Source organism: Capricornis sumatraensis, chromosome 14, assembly GCF_032405125.1.
Source record: "Capricornis sumatraensis isolate serow.1 chromosome 14, serow.2, whole genome shotgun sequence".
NCBI lineage: Eukaryota > Metazoa > Chordata > Mammalia > Artiodactyla > Bovidae > Capricornis > Capricornis sumatraensis.
In genome coordinates, this window is record NC_091082.1 from 14293041 (window position 1) to 14313124 (window position 20084).

The 20084-nt window shown below is 36.9% G+C and overlaps 1 pseudogene; it reads right to left on the bottom strand.

Moving 5' to 3' along the window:
* Positions 1 to 2498: 2498 nt before the first annotated feature.
* The window catches only part of LOC138090707 (complement factor H-like), a 34816-nt pseudogene continuing 17230 nt past the window's right edge, over positions 2499 to 20084 (bottom strand).

Genomic DNA, 20084 nt, shown 5'->3' on the forward strand with positions numbered 1-20084 from the left:
CATGAAATTTTCCCTTGGTATCTCTACTTTTCTTCAAGTGATCTCTAGTCTTTCCCATTCTGTTGCTTTCCTCTGTTTCTTTGCATTGATCACTGAGGAAGGCTTTCTTATCTCTCCATGCTATTCTTTGGGACTCTGTATTCAGATGCTTATATCTTTCCTTTTCTCCTTTGCTTTTCACTTCCCTTCTTCCCTTCTTCTCACAGCTATTCAAAAGGCCTTCTCAGACAGCCAATTTGCTTTTTGTGCATGGTTTTTCTTTTTTTTTTTTCTTGGAATGGTCTTTATTTCTGTCTCCTGTACAATGTCATGAACCTCATTCCATAGTTCATCAGGCACTCTGTCTATCAGATCTAGCCCCTTAAATCTATTTCTCACTTCCACTGTATAGTCATAAAGCAGTTGATTTAGGTCATAACTGAATGGTCTAGTGGTTTTCTTCACTTTCTTAAATTTCTATGTCAATTAAAAAATTATTTAAAAACAAATTATTTTTAAAATTTGCTAAAACTTTTTAGGTGAAAGTTGATTATGAACTGAGTCTGTAAATTAACACTCATCTTTACACAGAATGACAATAAATGCAGAAAAATAATAGAACTGATCTTTAAAAATCACCATTTTCTAGACAACAGTGAAATAACAGTTTGCAGCCTTGGGTCATAAATAGATTCTACAACCATTAGTTGAAAAATTTGGAGAAATATTATCTGCAAAAATGTTAACATTTACAGCAAAGATAACTTGTCAACTGTAACAATTTCATTTAAGGGCAAGAAAACCAGTTGTTACCAGCAATTCAGATTTAAATCAATTAGCACCAATGGTGATGGCCATGCTTCTTAGACTAAGGTCACTGGACTTGATGCAGTACAAAGTAATGAGATATCACCTTAAATATTTTAGCTTATCTCTTTTTTAATAATAAAATTTTTATGATATTTAGAAATTTAAAATGTTTATAGTTAACTGATTTAAGCTTAATATGCTGTTTAAAATGTATAAATATAAAAATCACCTTTCAGACTGGTGGTGAATGTTTCTAAAATGCTCTGTACCAGCAAAATCAGGAAATCGTTACTAGACCTGAAGTTCATTACCAAATCGATCTCTAAAATTCATGTTGTGTCACTTTGCATATTTTTAGAACATATTTTTGTGTTTCAAAGTTGATATACATTGACAGAAAAATTCAAGAATTCATGTAAGTAAAAAGAAGTTAAACACATTTTATTTGTTTATTTTTTAATTTTAATTTTTACTTTATTTTACTTTACAATACTGTATTGGTTTTGCCATACATTGACATGAGTCCACCATGGGTGTACATGTGTTCCCAAACATGAACCCCCCTCCCACCTCCCTCCCCATTATTATCTGTGAATTCAACTCTAGGTGTACTACATATTTTCTTTCATTTTTTGCCAATATACGTCTATAAAAAGTTATTCAGTGTTTAAAGCAAAGTGTCTTATGGGTATGTGTTTATATTTAATGTTGAATTTTTTAATCACTTTATGCCATGTTAGAGTAGTTATGCAATGTGATTCTCATTGTTCCTTATTTGAATTATTATGTGTACTTTGATAAGCATCTTGTAAAATAGTATGAGATCAAACCAGTCCAGCCTAAAGGAAATCTGTCCTGAATGTTCATTGGGAGGACTGATGCTGAAGCTGAAACTCCAATATATTGGCCACCTTATGTGAAGAGCTGACTCATTTGAAAAAGCTGAGATCCTGGGAAAAAAGCATCAGAAGAAGCCCTGATGCTGGGAAAGATTGAAGGAGGGAGGAGAAGGGGATGGCAGAGGATGAAATGGTTGGATAGCATCATTGACTCAATGGACATGAGTTTGAGTAAACTCCGGGAGTTGCTGATGGACAAGGAGGCCTGGAGTGCTGCAGTGCATGGGGTAGCAAAGAGATGGAAGCAACTGAGTAACTGAACTGAACTGAAAATATTATGTGTTTCATCATTTTTGGTTTATTCATCTATTGATAGATGAGCAAAAGTAAGATAAACTACTGATGTTTAATTACTGACATAAGTATGACATAGTTTGCTTCAGTATGTTTGTTAAGTGATATTATCAACATTTTGAATTTTCTCCATTTCTTTCCACAGTTTTTTTCCCATGTATGCTAAAACAGAGTTTCAGAAACCCTCAGAAATGGAGAAATCTTTAAGAAAGTTAGGAAACTGATGGATGGAAGAAGACATGGAAGTGATTGAATCTAATTTCTTGCTGTAAATGTTTCATGAACAGGACACATAACATTTTGATATTCCGAGTTTAATGAGGTACTTTTAAGAAGTGATTCATTGGTCTCCCATCATCTCTCAATTACACTGTCCCCATAATATCTAACACAAATCTGATTTATGATTCAAGATGAGTTAAAAAAATACTTGATAAAATAAACGGAATTGAATTAATAAGGAGAAATCTGAATACATGTACATGTTCAGATTTACAACTGCATTTAGTCAATGTTTTATCCACATCAAGGATACACCACCTTTCCTTCCCGACAAGTTGTTCAAAATGTATGTTTTGGTGTCACTAGACGATAACCATGTTGGCACATAAATACAATATTATCCTCTGTTTTACAGTAAAGATTTGTATCGTGTTTCCATCTTAACTGTATGTGATGTTTTTTCACTATTTCTTCTGAAATTACACATGCCTCTAAAGTTAAAAAAAAAATAAACATGAACCTTTGAATAATATGCAAATATCTTCTTCAGAATTTCAGGGTTTCAAGAACTTTGGTCCATAAATTCTTCTTCAAATCTTTCCAAACCAATATACTGAAAATATATGACATATGTATCATCATATTAACAAAATTAATGTTATAAGAATGAGATACTTTGTTTAGTGTAATCATTAAATGTTATAATGAAAGATTCATAATGTCAGTTATCATATGGTTTCATAATGTCAGTTACCATATGGTTTCATTACTCAAACATCTTTCTTTCTATATACAGATATTAATACTTGGTGGTCAAGCACACAACAGAATGGTTGTTATTTAATCCATAAAAACTATATTATAAACAGTTAAACATTATGCTGTGTACAAGGACTATCCCAGGATCCAAGAGAAGTTTAAAACATTCACCTAAGCATTTTGGTGGTTCTGACCACTCTCCACTTTGACATACTACGTTTCTGTTTCCCCGAAGTTCATAGTAGTCCTGACACTGGTACTCAACAAACATTCCTGGAGGATATACCGAATGCAGGAGTGAGGTAATGTCTCCATTGTCTATTGGTGGAGGAGGCCCACATTTTCCTTGAGAGTCTAAAAAAAAATCATGTTTGCTTTATTCAAAGACAACCCCTACAGTTTTAAATAAATAAAATAAAAATGCAGCCAAATATGTCATATTAAAACTTATGATTTCTGATGACAGAAATGATTTGTAGAAGGAATTTTAATCACCTAATCAGAAATACACATTTTAAGACCTTATTTTACCACCATGGAAGCACATATAGTACTTTAACAAATATGTCTGCTTGGCAGTGTCCTGATGTTCAACACGTTTTCTTTCAGAGTATATGCTGGGAAGATGGGTAGTTAAGATAAAAAAATGTTACCCTTTTTTACAACATGTTGGAGTGTCTGTGAAAAGAAATTTTTTTGCTTCCATTTCTGGACAAGAGGAGATAAAATTATTTTTGCTTATAGCATCTGCTAAGTATTCCTTCTCCCAAATGAAGGTCCTGAACACATTATAAAAAACAAACACAGGAGACTGTGAAACAAGTAGTACATCAATCTGCTTAGGGACATTTGGATTCAAAGAGTTACACTCAAGAGAGTCTTTTGGGTTTTCATTTTGCCTTCTATGTATCCTGAATGGGCCACTGAGACAGCAACCCAGAAATAATACAAGTTGAGGAAGAAAGAAAATCTCAGGAAGCAGTTGATCTCTTTAAGAAAAGGCCCAGAAAAGAGTAGCTAAGACATAGTTTTCACAATACTGACTTAGTCTAGAAATATTACACAAAGTGTACACACTAAGTCCTTGTGTGCACCAGGACCCAGAGACCCCACAGAGACTAAGCCAGAATTGTGTCTGAGTGTCTCCTGCAGAAGTACGGGTGAGCAGTGCACTGCTACCGGGGCAGGGGCTCTGGATGCAGTAGACCTGGGTATTGCATAAGCCCCCTTGGAGGAGGCTAAAATTAACCCCACCACAGAGCCGCCAGAACTTACACAGGACTGCAGAAACAGACTTTTAGAGGGCACAAACAAAACCTTGTGCACAACCGACAGAAGAGATAGAAGCAACGACCCCACAAGAGACTGACCCAGACTTGCTTATCAGTGTCCAGGAATCTTCAACAGAGGCATGGGTTAGTGGTGGCCTGCTGCAGGTTTGGCGGCATTGAGTGCAACAGTGCATGCATAAGACCTTTTGAAGGAGGTCACCAGTATCTTTCTTATCTCCACCATAGTTTGGCCACAGTTCAAAAAACAGGGAGGGAACATGGCCCGACCACCCATCAACACAAAATTTGTCAAAAGATTTACTGAGCGTGGCCTCTTCCATCAGACCAAGACCCAGTTTCCCCCTGAGTCAGTCTCTCTCATCAGGAAGCTTCCATAAGCCTCTTATCTTCATCCATCAGAGGGCAGAGAGAATGAAAACTGCAATCACAGAAAACTAACCAATCTGATTGCATGGACAACAAACTTGTGTAACTCCATATAACTCCAAGAAACTCTGAGCCACTCAAGATGGATGGGTCATGGTGGAGAGTTATGACAAAACGCAGTCCACTGGAGAAGGGAATGGAAAACCACTTCAGTATTCTTGCGTTGAGAACCCCATGAACAGTATGAAAAGGCAAAAAGATAGGACACTGAAAGATGAACTCCTCAGGTGGGGAGGTGCCCAATATGTAGGAGATCAGTGGAGAAATAATTCCAGAAAGAATGAAGAGAATGAGAAAAAGCAAAAACAATACCCAATTGTGGGTGTGACTGGTGGTGGAAGTAAAGTCTGATGCTGTAAAGAGCACTATTGCATAGGGACCTGGAATGTTAGGTCCATGAATCAAGGTAAATCGGAAGTGGTCAAACAGGAGATGGCAAGAATGAACATTAGCATTTTAAAAATCAGCAAACTAAAATGGACTTGAATGGGTGAATTTGACTCAGATGACCAGTATATCTACTACTGTGAGCAAGAATCCCTAAGAAGAAATGGAGTAGCCATGATAGTCAACAAAACAGTCTGAAATGCAATGCTTGGATGTAATCTCAAAAATGACAGAATGATCTCTCTTCATTTCCAAGGCAACCATTCAGTATCAGAATAATCTAGGACTATGCCCTGAACAGTAACGCTGAAGAAGCTGAAATGGAGCAGTTCTATAAAGACCTACAAGAACTTCTAGAACTGACACCCAAAAGGGTGTCCCTTTCATTATAGGGGACTGGAATGCAAAAGTGGGAAGTCAAGAGATACATGGAGTAACAGGTAAATTTGGGGTTAGAATACAAAATGAAGCAGGGCAAAATGTAATAGAGCTTTGCCAAGAGAACACACTGGTCATAGCAAACACCTTCTTTCAACAACACAAGTGAAAACTCTACACATGGATATCACCAAATGTTCAATACCAAAATCAGATTGATTATATTCTTTTCAGCCAAAGATGGAGAAGCTCTATACAGTCAGCAAAACATGACTGGCAGCTGTCTGTGGCTCAGATCATGAACTCCTTATTGCCAAATTCATACTTAAATTGAAGAAAGATGTGAAAAACCACTAGACCATTCAGGGATGACCTAAATCAAATCCCTTATGATTATAGAGTGGAAGTGACAAATAGATTCAAGAGTTTAGATCTGATAGGGCAGAAGTTCCTGACTTTTTATAGGAGGCAGGTATGGCAAAACAAATACAGTATTGTAAATTAAAAAAAAATAAAAATAAAACCTACTAACAACAACAACAAAAATAAAAATAAATTTTAAAAGACAAAATTGTTGCCTCAGTAGCCCTTACAAATAGTTGAGAAAAGAAAAGACTCTAAAGGTGAAAGAGAACAGGAAAGATAAAACTATTTGAATGCATAGTTCCAAAGAACAGCAAGGAGAGACAAGAAAGCCTTCTTCAGTGTTCAGTGCAAAGAAACAGAGGGAAAAATAGATTGGGAAAGGCTAGAGATATCTTCAAGAAAATTAGAGATACCTAGGACTTTTCATGCAACAATGGGCACTATAAAGGACAAAAATGGTATGGAACCACCAGAAGTGGGAGATATTAAAAAGAGGTGGCAAGAATACACAGAAGAACTATACAAAAAAGATCTTCATGACCCAGATAACCACAGTGGTGTGATCACTCACCTAGAGCCTGACATCCTAGAATACAGAGTCAAGGGAGCCTTAGGAAGCATCACTGAGAACAAAGCTAGTGGAGGTGATGGAATTCCATTTGAGCTATTTCAAATCCTAGAAGATGATGCTCTTTAAGTACTGCACTCAATATGCCAGCAAATTTGGAAAAGTCAGCAGTGACCACAGGTCTGGAAAATGTTAGTTTTCATTCCAATCCCAGAATGTTCAAACTACCATACAATTACATTCATCTCACACATCAGCAAAGTAATGCTCAACCTTCTCCAAGCTAGGCTTCAACAGCATGTGACCAACGAAATTCCTGATGTTCAAGCTGGATTCAGAAAAGGCAGAGGAACCAGAGATCAAATTGCCAACATTCATTGGATCATCGAAAATGCAAGAGAGTTCCACAAAATAATCTACTTCTGCTTTAATGACTACGTCAAACCCTTTGACTCTGTGGATCACAACGTACTGTGGAAATTAAACAGACGGTAACACCTTACCTGCCTCCTGAGAAATCTGTATGCAGGTCAAGAAGCCACAGTTAGAATCAGACATGGAAGAACAAACTGGTTCCAAATCAGGAAAGGAGCATATCAAGGATGTATACTGCCAGCCTGCTTGCTTAACTTATATGCAGAGTACCTCATGTGAAATTCCAAGCTGGATGAAGGACAAGCTGGAATCAAGATTGCCAGGAGAAATATCAACAAACTCAGATATACAGATGACACCACTCTTATGGCAGAAAATGAAGAAGAACTAAAGAGTCTCCTGATAAAAGTGAAAGAGGAGACTGAAAAAGTTGGCTTAAAAATCAACATTTAGAGAACTAAGGTCATAGCATCCAGTCTCATCACTTCATAGCAAATAGATGGTAAACAATGGAAACAGTGAGAGACTTTATTTTGGGGAGCTCCGAAATCACTGCAGATGGTGAATGCAGCCATGAAACTAAAAGACATTTGCTGCTTAGAAAAAAGTTATGACCTACCTAGAGAGCATATTGAAGAGCAGAGACATTACTTTGCCAACAAAATTCCATCTAGTGAAAGTTATGGTTTTTCCAGTCGTAATGTATGGATGTGAGAGTTGGACTATAAAGAAAGCTGAGCATCGAAAAACTGATGCTTTTGAACTGTGGTGTTGGAGAAGACTCTTGAGAGTCCCTTGGAATGTAAGGAGATCAAACCAGTCAATCCTAAAGGGAATCAGTCCTGAATATTCATTGAAAGGACTGATGCTGAAGCTGAAACTACAGTACTTTGGCCACCTGATGCAAGGGACTGACTCTTTGGAAAAGACCCTGATGCTGGGAAAGATTGAAAGCAGAAGGATAACGGGATGACAGAAGGTGAGATGGTAGGATGGCATCACTGACTTGATGGACTTGAGTTTAGTTAAGCTCTGGGAGTTAGTGATGAACAAGGAAGCCTGGTGTGCTGCAGTCCATGGGGTTGCAAAGAGTCAGACACAACTGAGCAAATGAACTGAACTGAACTGGTTTAGTCTAGAAACACACAATGGCAGAAACCTAAGGCCAATTCTTTCCATACCTTGATCTACAGGGTTCAAGTAAGCAGCCCACATTTCCACCCACATAATAAGGGAATAAGAAACCTCTGTCCTTTCTCCTGGTGTCTGAGGAGGCCAGGTGGGAACCTTGGACTTGTACCCTACATGGCAGTAATGGAGGCCTGATTAATGAAGGAGTCCAACATCATCCTTAGTCTCAAGATATAAAAGTGAATATCATTTATCAGACCAAAGACCAGGTAAACCTCAAAAGAGAAAAAATCAATCAACAGAAGACAACACTGAGATGACACAGATATTGAAATCATTGGATAATGGTTTTTAAAAATCCAGTCCAATTGATAGAACTAGAAAGTTGATTATTAGAAAACCATGTGGTTCAACAATATATTGCAGAGGGCAGAAGGATCAATAAGTTGAATATTAACTAACTTTGAAAATAGACTGAAAAGAAAATGGGCATAGCTTCAAGGACCTGTGGGAAGACAGTAAAGAACTGTTGAACATGAAGTTGAAAATAAAGAGTAAGAGATAAAAAAAATAATGGCTGAGTTCATTTTCTGATGGCCTAAATGGAAAGGAAAGCCAAAAGAATGGGGATATGTGTATATGTGTAGCTGATTCACTTTGATGTGCAGTGAAACTGACACTATATTGTATAGGAAATATACTCCAAAATTATTATTTTTTAAATAATGGCTGAAAATTTCTCAAATAGGGCATATGACTTAGTGACTAACCAAAAACAATTACATATTAAAACTGCTCAGTAAATTCCAAATGGGATGGAGCCAAAGAACTTAATGTCAAGATACATCATAATCAGTTCCTGTTGTGTTGTTCAGTCACTCAGTTGTTTCTGACTCTTTGCAACCCCATGGATTGTAGAAAGCCTGGCTTCCCGGTCCTTCATTAAGCCCCTGGAGTTTGCTCAAAGTCATGTCCATTCTGTCGATCATGCCATCCAACCATCTCATCCTCTGATGTCCCTATTCCTGCCCTTAAACTTTGCCAACATCAGGGTCTATTCCAATGAGTCAGCTCTTCTCATAAGGTGGCCAAATACTGGAGTTTCAACTTCAGCATCAGTCTTTCCAATGAATATTCAGGACTGATTTTCTTTAGGATTGACTGGCTTGATCTCCTTGCAGGATAAGGGACTCCCAAGAGTCTTCTCCAGCACCACAGTTCAAAGAAGTCAATTCTTTGGTACTCAGCCTTCTTTGTGGTCAAACATTCACATCCATACATGACTGCTTGAAAAACCATATCGTTGACAATAAGAACATTTGTTAGTAAAGTGATGTCTCTCTTTCTTAACATGCTATCGAGGTTTTCATAGCTTTTCTTCCAAGGAGCAGTGTCTTTTAATTTCATGGCTGCAATCACCATCTACAGTGATTGTGAAGCTGAAAAGAATGAACTCTGTCACTGTTTCCAAGTACTTTCTTTCTTGGGAATTGGCGAGGATTGACCTTTTCCACTCCTGTGACCATTTCTGGGTTTCCAAAATTTGCTGATGTAATGAATGTAGCACTTTAGTATTATCATCTTGTAGGATTTGAAATAGCTCTGCTGGAACTCAGCTAGTAACCTACCTTTAAATATCATACATAGTTACAGGTGCCCACATCTATATCAGACTTTGTGATCAGGCCCCAGCTGCTTATTCCATATCTCAAAGTGGAATTTCTTGGGCAGTTAAATGTAATTATGGTATATTTTACACACTTATTCTTCAGAAAACAACTGACTGTCTTAGTATTTAAGACAGGAAATGTCCCGTGATTCCAACTGCTCAAATCTAGTCAACCCTGTCATAGAATAAACATGTTAGATTACATATTAAGACCACAAAAGAACTGGATTTTCAGCACCATTTTTTTCTTGCATCTAAAAATTGTTCCAGAAAAGCTACTTCATCCTAGTTTAGTATCAATATATTTTGTTCTTAATATATTCTCTAAATTGGGTGGACAGGGTGAGTAAGATACTCTACCTTTGTACTGAGGTGGTTTTGTCCAGGTTCCATTTAAACATACAACATCTATCTCCCCAAAGAGGTCATAATTTGCGATGCATTCATAACGTGCTCTCTCACCACTTTGATAACTAGACTTCTGATTTTGTATAATAGCATTTTCCACTTGAGGTGGATTCACACAGGAAACATCTGAATAGAAAGGGAAAAAAATATCTCTAATATAATGATTGTCATGAACAGCAAGGAGGAAATAGAATGTCAAATATATTCCATGGTTGTTTTGATTCAACAGTTAATCTGTCATGAAAGACTGCTAATTGTCATCAGTTTATATGTAAAGTTAAGTCAAAGGAAATAAAACAATATTTTTCAGCATGAATTAGACTTCTGTATCTTAAATCTCTCCCCTATACTTCACTAGAAAAGTGATACACAATTTTTAGGGCACTGAAAAAAAAAGTTTTCCTGGAAATCTCTTTTTAAGGTTAGTAAAATAAAAATTATAAAGTATATAAATTCAAAATGAACTTATAAATCATAAGGAAAACATAATAAAATATCACTTGACATCAAGATTTGGTTTACATTCCTCCTGTTTATGAGGTATAACTTTAGGGCCTTTCAGAAAATAAACACAGGAGGTTCTTCTTTAAACACTTGATCATTAAGGATAAAGCATTTCCCCTAAAGTCAGGAACAAGACAAGGGTGTCCACTTTCACCGCTACTATTCAACATAGTTCTGGAAGTTTTGGCCACAGCAATCAGAGCAGAAAAAGAAATAAAAGGAATCCAAATTGGAAAAGAAGAAGTAAAACTCTCACTGTTTGCAGATGACATGATCCTCTACATGGAAAACCCTAAAGACTCCACCAGAAAATTACTAGAGCTCATCAATGAATATAGTAAAGTTGCAGGATATAAAATCAACACACAGAAATCCCTTGCATTCCTATACACTAATAATGAGAAAGTAGAAAAAGAAATTAAGGAAACAATTCCATTCACCATTGCAACAAAAAGAATAAAATACTTAGGAATATATCTACCCAAAGAAACTAAAGACCTATATATAGAAAACTATAAAACACTGATGAAAGAAATCAAAGAGGACACTAATAGATGGAGAAATATACCATGTTCATGGATTGGAAGAATCAATATAGTGAAAATGAGTATACTACCCAAAGCAATTTACAAATTCAACGCAATCCCTATCAAGCTACCAGCCATATTTTTCACAGAACTAGAACAAATAATTTCAAGATTTGTATGGAAATACAAAAAACCTCGAATAGCCAAAGCAATCTTGAGAAAGAAGAATGGAACTGGAGGAATCAACTTGCCTGACTTCAGGCTCTACTACAAAGCCACAGTCATCAAAACAGTATGGTACTGGCACAAAGACAGACATATAGATCAATGGAACAAAATAGAAAGCCCAGAGATAAATCCACACACATATGGACACCTTATCTTTGACAAAGGAGGCAAGAATATACAATGGAGTAAAGACAATCTCTTTAACAAGTGGTGCTGGGAAAACTGGTCAACCACCTGTAAAAGAATGAAACTAGATCACTTTCTAACACCGCACACAAAAATAAACTCAAAATGGATTAAAGATCTAAATGTAAGACCAGAAACTATAAAACTCCTAGAGGAGAATATAGGCAAAACACTCTCAGACATAAATCACAGCAGGATCCTCTATGATCCACCTCCCAGAATTCTGGAAATAAAAGCAAAAATAAACAAATGGGATCTAATTAAAATTAAAAGCTTCTGCACAACAAAGGAAACTATAAGCAAGGTGAAAAGACAGCCTTCTGAATGGGAGAAAATAATAGCAAATGAAGCAACTGACAAACAACTAATCTCAAAAATATACAAGCAACTTATGCAGCTCAATTCCAGAAAAATAAACGACCCAATCAAAAAATGGGCCAAAGAACTAAATAGACATTTCTCCAAAGAAGACATACGGATGGCTAACAAACACATGAAAAGATGCTCAACATCACTCATTATCAGAGAAATGCAAATCAAAACCACAATGAGGTACCACTTCACACCAGTCAGAATGGCTGCGATCCAAAAATCTGCAAGCAATAAATGCTGGAGAGGGTGTGGAGAAAAGGGAACCCTCCTACACTGTTGGTGGGAATGCAAACTAGTACAGCCACTATGGAGAACAGTGTGGAGATTCCTTAAAAAATTGCAAATAGAACTACCTTATGACCCAGCAATCCCACTGCTGGGTATACACACCGAGGAAACCAGAATTGAAAGAGACACATGTACCCCAATGTTCATCGCAGCACTGTTTATAATAGCCAGGACATGGAAACAACCTAGATGTCCATCAGCAGATGAATGGATAAGGAAGCTTTGGTACATATACACGATGGAGTATTACTCAGCCGTTAAAAAGAATTCATTTGAATCAGTTCTGATGAGATGGATGAAACTGGAGCCGATTATACAGAGTGAAGTAAGCCAGAAAGAAAAACACCAATACAGTATACTAACACATATATATGGAATTTAGAAAGATGGCAATGACGACCCTGTATGCAAGACAGGAAAAAAGACACAGCTGTGTATAACGGACTTTTGGACTCAGAGAGAGAGGGAGAGGGCGGGATGATTTGGGAGAATGGCATTCTATCATGTATACTATCATGTAAGAATTGAATCGCCAGTCTATGTCTGACGCAGGATACAGCATGATTGGGGCTGGTACATGGGGATCACCCACAGAGATGTTATGGGGAGGGAGGTGGGAGGGGGTTTCATGTTTGGGAACACATGTAAGAATTAAAGATTTTAAAATTTAATAAAAAAAAAAAAAAAGAAAAAAAAAAAAAAAGTAAACACTTGATCAAGAATTAACACACTTTGAAGAATACTATAGTTGCAGAGAGAAGATGATTAATTAAAGATTTAAACAGAAGATCTGGAAAAATAATAGAAAAATACAGTGTAAATTAAAAAAAAATTATAATGATATTTTGGGGCAAATGCTAAGGACACCACCATCAATCATGTGCATTCCTCATTGTGATTCAGGGGATTAAGAGGCTGTAACTACCAGAGGCTGTAACCATGGGTCATAAACTGAAATATACACAGAATTCCTTGGGAATCATCAAAACATTGTCAGAGTTGCAGCCCCAGAGGTTTAGATTCAACAAGTCTGAGTGAGCCTGTGAATCTGCTTGCATATCTAACAGTTTACAGAATGTACTGAGAATGCTCTGCCAGGACTGTGCTTTGAGAACTATTGGGCTACAACACCAAACACCGGGAACACAAGTCCATCCCTTTTTATGTTCTGACACAAACTGGTTTTGACCTGGCCTAAAAGTAATGTATGTCCATTTAATGATAGTGGAGGCAATTTTCTACATTATATTACTTCAGATACTTATATAAATTTTAAAATTTTACCAAAGTACCTCTACATGCTGGCTTTCCTATTCATTTGCTCTTAATACACTGTATAATATTAGATCCATCCAACTGATAATATGATAGACTTAAAAGCCACTTGTTCTCCGGACTTATAGAAATCCTTCTCCTGATCTATAAGTACAGCACCATCAAAGGTGGGCAAGTTAACACAATTTGGGCCTGAAAGAATATGCATTTGTTTAGTACATCTTTAAAGATTCATAGTGACCACTGATTATATTCCAGAAAATAAATAGTTATATATCAAACCAACGAATATTTACAGTATTTCTCTTATACCAAGAGACAAGTGTCGGAAATTTTGATTTAGTCACATTGACTGTCTCTGTATAATCAAAAATACAACGTGGGAATGGTGACATTCTAAGAGGTAGAGCTGCATACTTCTCAAATTTAAATTTTATTCACCCATGACAACCCATCTAAATTATGAATGTTTCTATTTTTGCCTTTATCAAAATATGTTACCTGGAGTTATGTTAAATATCTTAGAAAATTGCATATTACAAAGAAATGATTGATAAATTAACAGCAAATTGGGTAGTGATAAGAGCAGAGTTCAGCCATAGTACAGGGACAGAGACCTGAAATCTGTGATGTATATCAGAGGATGCTCAAACTGCACCTTAAATGATGTGAAGCTGAGATGATTTAGTTAGTGTTATCAAATTGTGAACCTCCATTGGATCACAGAAAAAGCAAGAGAATTCCAGATAAACATCTACTTCTGCTTCATTGACTATGCTAAAGCCCTTGATTGTGTGGATCACAACAAACTGTGGAAAATTCTTGAAGAGATGGGAATATCAGACCACCTTACCTTCCTCCTGAGAAAACTCTATGTGGGTGAAGAAGTATCAGTTAGATCTGTACATGGACAATTGACTGGCTCAAAATTGGAAAAAGAGTACTTTAAGAGCGTATATTGTCATCCTGCTTATTTAGCTTATATGCAGAATACATCATGCAAAATGCCTGGCTGGATAAAGCTCAAGCTGGCATCAAGATTGCCAGGAGAAATACTAATAACCTCAGCTATGCCTCAGATGACACCATCTTAAGGGCAGAAAGTAAAAAGGAACTAAAGGGGTTATTGGTGAAAGTGAAAGAAGAGACTGAAAATGCTAGCTTAGAACTCAGCATTCAAAAAATGGAGGTCATGGCATCTGGTCCCATCACTGCATGGCAAATAGATGGGGGAAAAATGAAAACAGTGACAGACTTCATTTTCTTGGGCTCTAAAATCACTGCAGTTTTTGAGTGCAGCCATGAAATTAAAAGACGCTTGCTCCTTGGAAGAAAAGCTATGACAAACCTCGAGAGCATATTAAAAAAGCAGAGCCATCGCTTTGCCAACAAAAGTCCACCTAGTCAAAGCTCTGACTTTTCCAGTAGTCCTGTACGAATTTGAGAGTTGGACAATAAAGAAGCCTGAGTGCCAAAGAATTGATACTTTTGAACTGTGATGCTGGAAAAGAGTCTTGAGAGTCCCTTGCACTGCAAGATCAAAGCAGTCAATCCTAAAAGAAATCGACCCTGAATATTCATTTGAAGGACTGATGCTGAAGCTGAAGCTCCAATACTTTGGTCACCTGATAAAAGTGTAAAGTCGCTCAGTCGTGTCTGACTCTTTGCCACCCCATGGACTGTAGCTTACCAGGCTCCTCCATCCATGGGATTTTCCAGGCAAAAGTACTGGAGTGGGTTGCCATTTCGTTCTCCAGAGGATCTTCCCACCCCAGGGATTGAACTCGGGTCTTCCACATTGCAGGCAGATGCTTTACCGTCTGAGCCATCAGGGAAGTCACCTGATACAAAGAGCCAACTCATTGGAAAAGACCCTAATGCTGGGAAGGATTGAGGTTAGGAGGAGAAGGGGACTGCAAAGGATGAGATGGTTGAATGGCATCACCAGCTCAATGGACATGAGTTTAAGCAAACTCCAGGAGACAGTGAAGGACAGGGAGGCTTGGATTGCTACAGTCCATGGGGTCGCAAAGAGTCAGAAATGACTGAATACTTAACTGCAACAACAAATCAAACTTTCTCTGGTAGTTCAGATGGTAAAGTGCCTACAATGCAGGAGACCTGGGTTCGATCCTTGGATCTGGAAGATCCCCTGGAGATGGAAATGGCAACCTACTCCATTATTCATGCCTGGAGAATTCCATGGACCGAGGAACTTGGTAGGCTACAGTCCATGGGGTCACAAAGAGTCGGACACGACTGAAAGGCTTCACTTTATTATTTCTAAGGTTATTAATTTTCTACCAGAGTTTAGGACTTTCCATAGATACCTTGTTAAATTCTAGAATTACTGTTTAATTTCATATTTGTGCCATTTAAGCTTTGAATTAAAAGATATTTGTCAGCTTAAGAATAAAAGGGAAAACACTATACTTATACAATCTTGTGGATGAGACCATTCCCCTCCTAAACATCTTATAGATGCAGGTCCATCAGTTCCAAACCCTTCATCACATTTGTAAGTAATTTCTTCTCCCTATTGGTAACTGTTTTTCTTGTGAGATACAACACCATTCAGAATATAAGGTGGAAGTCCACAAGGAAGTCCTGGGAAGAAATGAAAAAAATTGATTTCAAGTTTTGCTAACTTTGAAATTTAACTTGATGTACTGGTCAACATATTTGGTAATTTTACTTGAAAACAATAAATCATTATACAGGAACCTCCATGACATGGGAGGAAAGTGCACAAATTTTTCCTAAAATTTGTGATGTGTGTCCACTTGATCAAGAACTTGAAACAGAAATTATCAATATATGAAAGAAACCATCAGTGCTTCTCTAACCAGTCATGAGTAACAAAAGAAAAACACATTGAGACTCCAAACATCATCTCAGGAAAAGAACTATATACTGTAAGAAATTAAAAGGGACATTTTAGGGAAGACATAGGACATATTTTTGTAACTTGAATAGGTAGGAATATAAATATGTTTACTAGTATGAATAGTTAGGTTTAATTTCAGTGCACATCCAGTGTTAATACAAAATAATTGCCAGATTGAAAAGAGATTCTATATAGAAGAAATGAATTTTTTAATTAGAAAAATGATTAATTTTATATGTCAAATTTTAACATATAAATATATACATTTTATTTTCATACATAAATGGCCTATAAATAGATGTTACTTGATGTATTTAGAAATCTAAAGGATCAAGTCTCATGACTTTGATGACAATTGATTAGTTTAATGAATGGTAATGAAAATAGATTTTGGTTAGCCTAGTGTCCTCACCTACACACTGAGGTGGAGAGCTCCACTTTCCCATGTGGCATATTATCACATTATTTTTAGATATCTCAAAGCCTTCTTCACAAGTATAACTTAACTTCATGCCATGAGCATACAGCCTTGTTCATGTATTTCTCTCCTTTCTTCTGCAGAGCTAGATGAGTTAATGGTTCCATGGTCTATTTGAGGTGGTTGAGAACATCCAATTTTTTCTATATGAAGTACAGAGGTCAAAGAGTAAAGTACAAATATAATCTTTAAAATAAATATTAATACAATCAAATGTTACTTTGGATTTTAAAATAAGAATTAAAAAGAATACCTGGAACAAGTTAAAGGATTTTAAAACTGTCAGATATGGGAAACTTGCAAGCTATTTGTCTCCATAAACACTATGCTACTACTACTTGTCCAATATGCCCCTTCATCCTTTTTAGTTTTATTATTATTATTTTTTTATTTTCTATTTTACTTTAAAATACTGTATTTGTGTTGCCATACACTGACATGAATCCGCCACGGGTGTACATGAGTTCCCCAATCCTGAACACCCCTCCCGCCTCTCTCCCCGTATCATCTCTCTGAGTCGTCCCAGTGCACCAGCCCCAAGCATCCTGTATCCTGTATCGAACCTAGACTGGCAATTCGTTTCTTACATGAGAGTATAGATGTTTCAATGCCATTCTCCCAAATCATCCCACCTTCTCCCTCTCCCACAGAGTCCAAAAGTCTGTTCTATACATCTGTGACACTTTTGCTGTCTCACATACAGGGTTATTGTTACCATCTTTCTAAATTCCACATATATGTGTTAGTATACTGTATTGGTGTTTTTCTTTCTGGCTTACTTCACTCTGTATAATCGGCTCCAGTTTCATCCACCTCATTAGAATGGATTCAAATGTATTCTTTTTAATGGCTGAGTAATACTCCATTGTGTATATGTACCACAGCTTTCTTATCCATTCGTCTGCTGGTGGACATCTAGGTTGCTTCCATGTCCTGGCTATTATAAACAGTGCTGCGATGAACATTGGGGTACATGTGTCCCTTTCAATTCTGGTTTCCTCGGTGTGTATGCCCAGCAGTGGGACTGCTGGGTCATAAAGCAGTTCTATTTCCAGTTTTTTAAGGAATCTCCACACTGTTCTCCATAGTGGCTGTACTAGTTTGCATTCCCACCAACAGTGTAAGAGAGTTCCCTTTTCTCCACACCCTCTCCAGCATTTATTGCTTGCAGATTTTTGGATCGCAGACATTCTGACTGGTGTGAAATAGTATCTCATTGCAGTCTTGATTTGCATTTCTCTGATAATGAGTGATGTTGAGCATCTTTTCATGTGTTTGTTAGCCATCTGTATGTCTTCTTTGGAGAAATATCTATATGGTTCTTTGGCCCATTTTCTGGTTGGGTCTTTTATTTTTCTGGAATTGAGCTGCAGGTGTTGCTTGTGTATTTTTGAGATTAGTTCTTTGTCAATTGCTTCATTTGCTATTATTTTCTCCCATTCTGAAGGCTGTCTTTTCACATTGCTTATAGTTTCCTTTGTTGTGAAGAAGCTTTTAAGTTTAATTAGGTCCCATTTGTTTATTTTTGCTTTTATTTCCAGTATTCTAGGAGGTGGATCATAGAGTATCCTGCTATGATTTATGTCGGAGAGTGTTTTGCCTATATTCTCCTCTAGGAGTTTTACAGTTTCTGGTCTTACATTTAGATCTTTAATCCATTTTGAGTTTATTTTTGTGTGTGGTGTTAGAAAGTGTTCTAGTTTCATTCTTTTACATGTGGTTGACCAGTTTTCCTAACACCACTTGTTAAAGAGATTGTCTTTTCTCCATTGTATATTCTTGCCTCCTTTGTCAAAGATAAGGTGTCCATAGTTATGTGGATTTATCTCTGGACTTTCTATTTTGTTCCAATGATCTATATTTCTGTCTTTGTGCCAGTACCATACTATCTTGATGACTGTGGCTTTGTAGTAGAGCCTGAATTTCTTATTGAAATGTTGGATGTTTAACAGTATGTTAGCTTCAAATGGGCTACAAAATGATTTTACTTTTACATACATTATAAAATGACTACCAGTGTGTCTAGTAGCAATCTGTCCAGATCGAATTTATTACAATATTATTGACCATATTCTGTATGCTGTATATTACATCCCCCTGGCTTCTTCATTACATAACTGGGGTTTGTACTTCTATATCCCCTGTATCTACCTTGCCAACCCCCTCCTTTTTTCTTGCAACAACTCATTAATTTTTTGTATCCATATGAGCCTGCTTTCCTTTGATTTTGTTTTATTTTTAGATTCCGTAAGTAAATGGAATCATGTGGCATTTGTCTTTTTCTATCTTACCTACTTCACCTAAAATAATACATCCTAGACACATCCATGTTGTTGAAAATGGAAATGTTTCATATTTTATGTCTTGGTTATAGTTCATATTGTGTGTATATATATAAAATATGTTCTTTATCTACCTATCAGTGGACTTTCTAGGTTGCTTCCAAATCCTGGTTATTGTATGCAATGGTGCAATGAGCATTGGAGTACATATATCTTTTTAGATTAGTGTTTTTGGTTCCTTTGAATAAATACTCAGTAGTGGAATTTCTGGATCATATGGCAGTTCTATTTTTAATTTTTAAAGGAAACTCTATCCTCTTTTCCATAGCAACTCTGTCAGTTTACAATCCCACCAACAGTGCACAAATATTCCCTTTCTCCACATCTTTGAAAACACTTGATATTGTCCTTTTCATGATAGCCATTATGACAGGTGTGAAAGGACATCACACTATAGTTGCAATATGGTTTTCCTGGATACAGTAGTCTTGCCTGCGAGGTTTTTTCCTTTCATCACTTTGTATATGTTGTGCCAGTCCTGTGTGACCAAAAAAAGATTCTTCAGAAGCTGTTGATACTTGTAAGGGCCTCCTTGTAGGTAACTACTGCTTTTTCTCTTGAAGGAGAAGAGGGTGACAGAGGATGAGATGGTTGCATGGCATCACCAATTCAATGGACACGAACTTTGGCAAACTCTGGGAGATGGTGAGAGGCAAGGAAGCCTGGCCTTTTGCAGTCCATGGGGTCACAAAGTGTTGGACATGACTTGGCAACAGAACAACTTTTTAAATATTAAATAATTTTAATTGGAGGCTAACTAGTTTACAATATTTGGGGTTTTTTTTGCCATACATTGACATGAGTCAGCCACACGTGTACCCCCATCCTGAACTCCCCCTCCCACCTCCCTCCCTATCCCACCCCTCTGGGTTGTACCAGTGCATCAGCTTTGAGTGCCCTGTTTCATGAATCGAACTTAGACTAGTAATCTATTTCATATATGGTAATATGCATGTTTCAATGCTATTCTCTCAAATCATCCCTGCCTCACCTTCTCCCACAGAGTCCAAAAGTCTGTTCTTTATATCTGTATC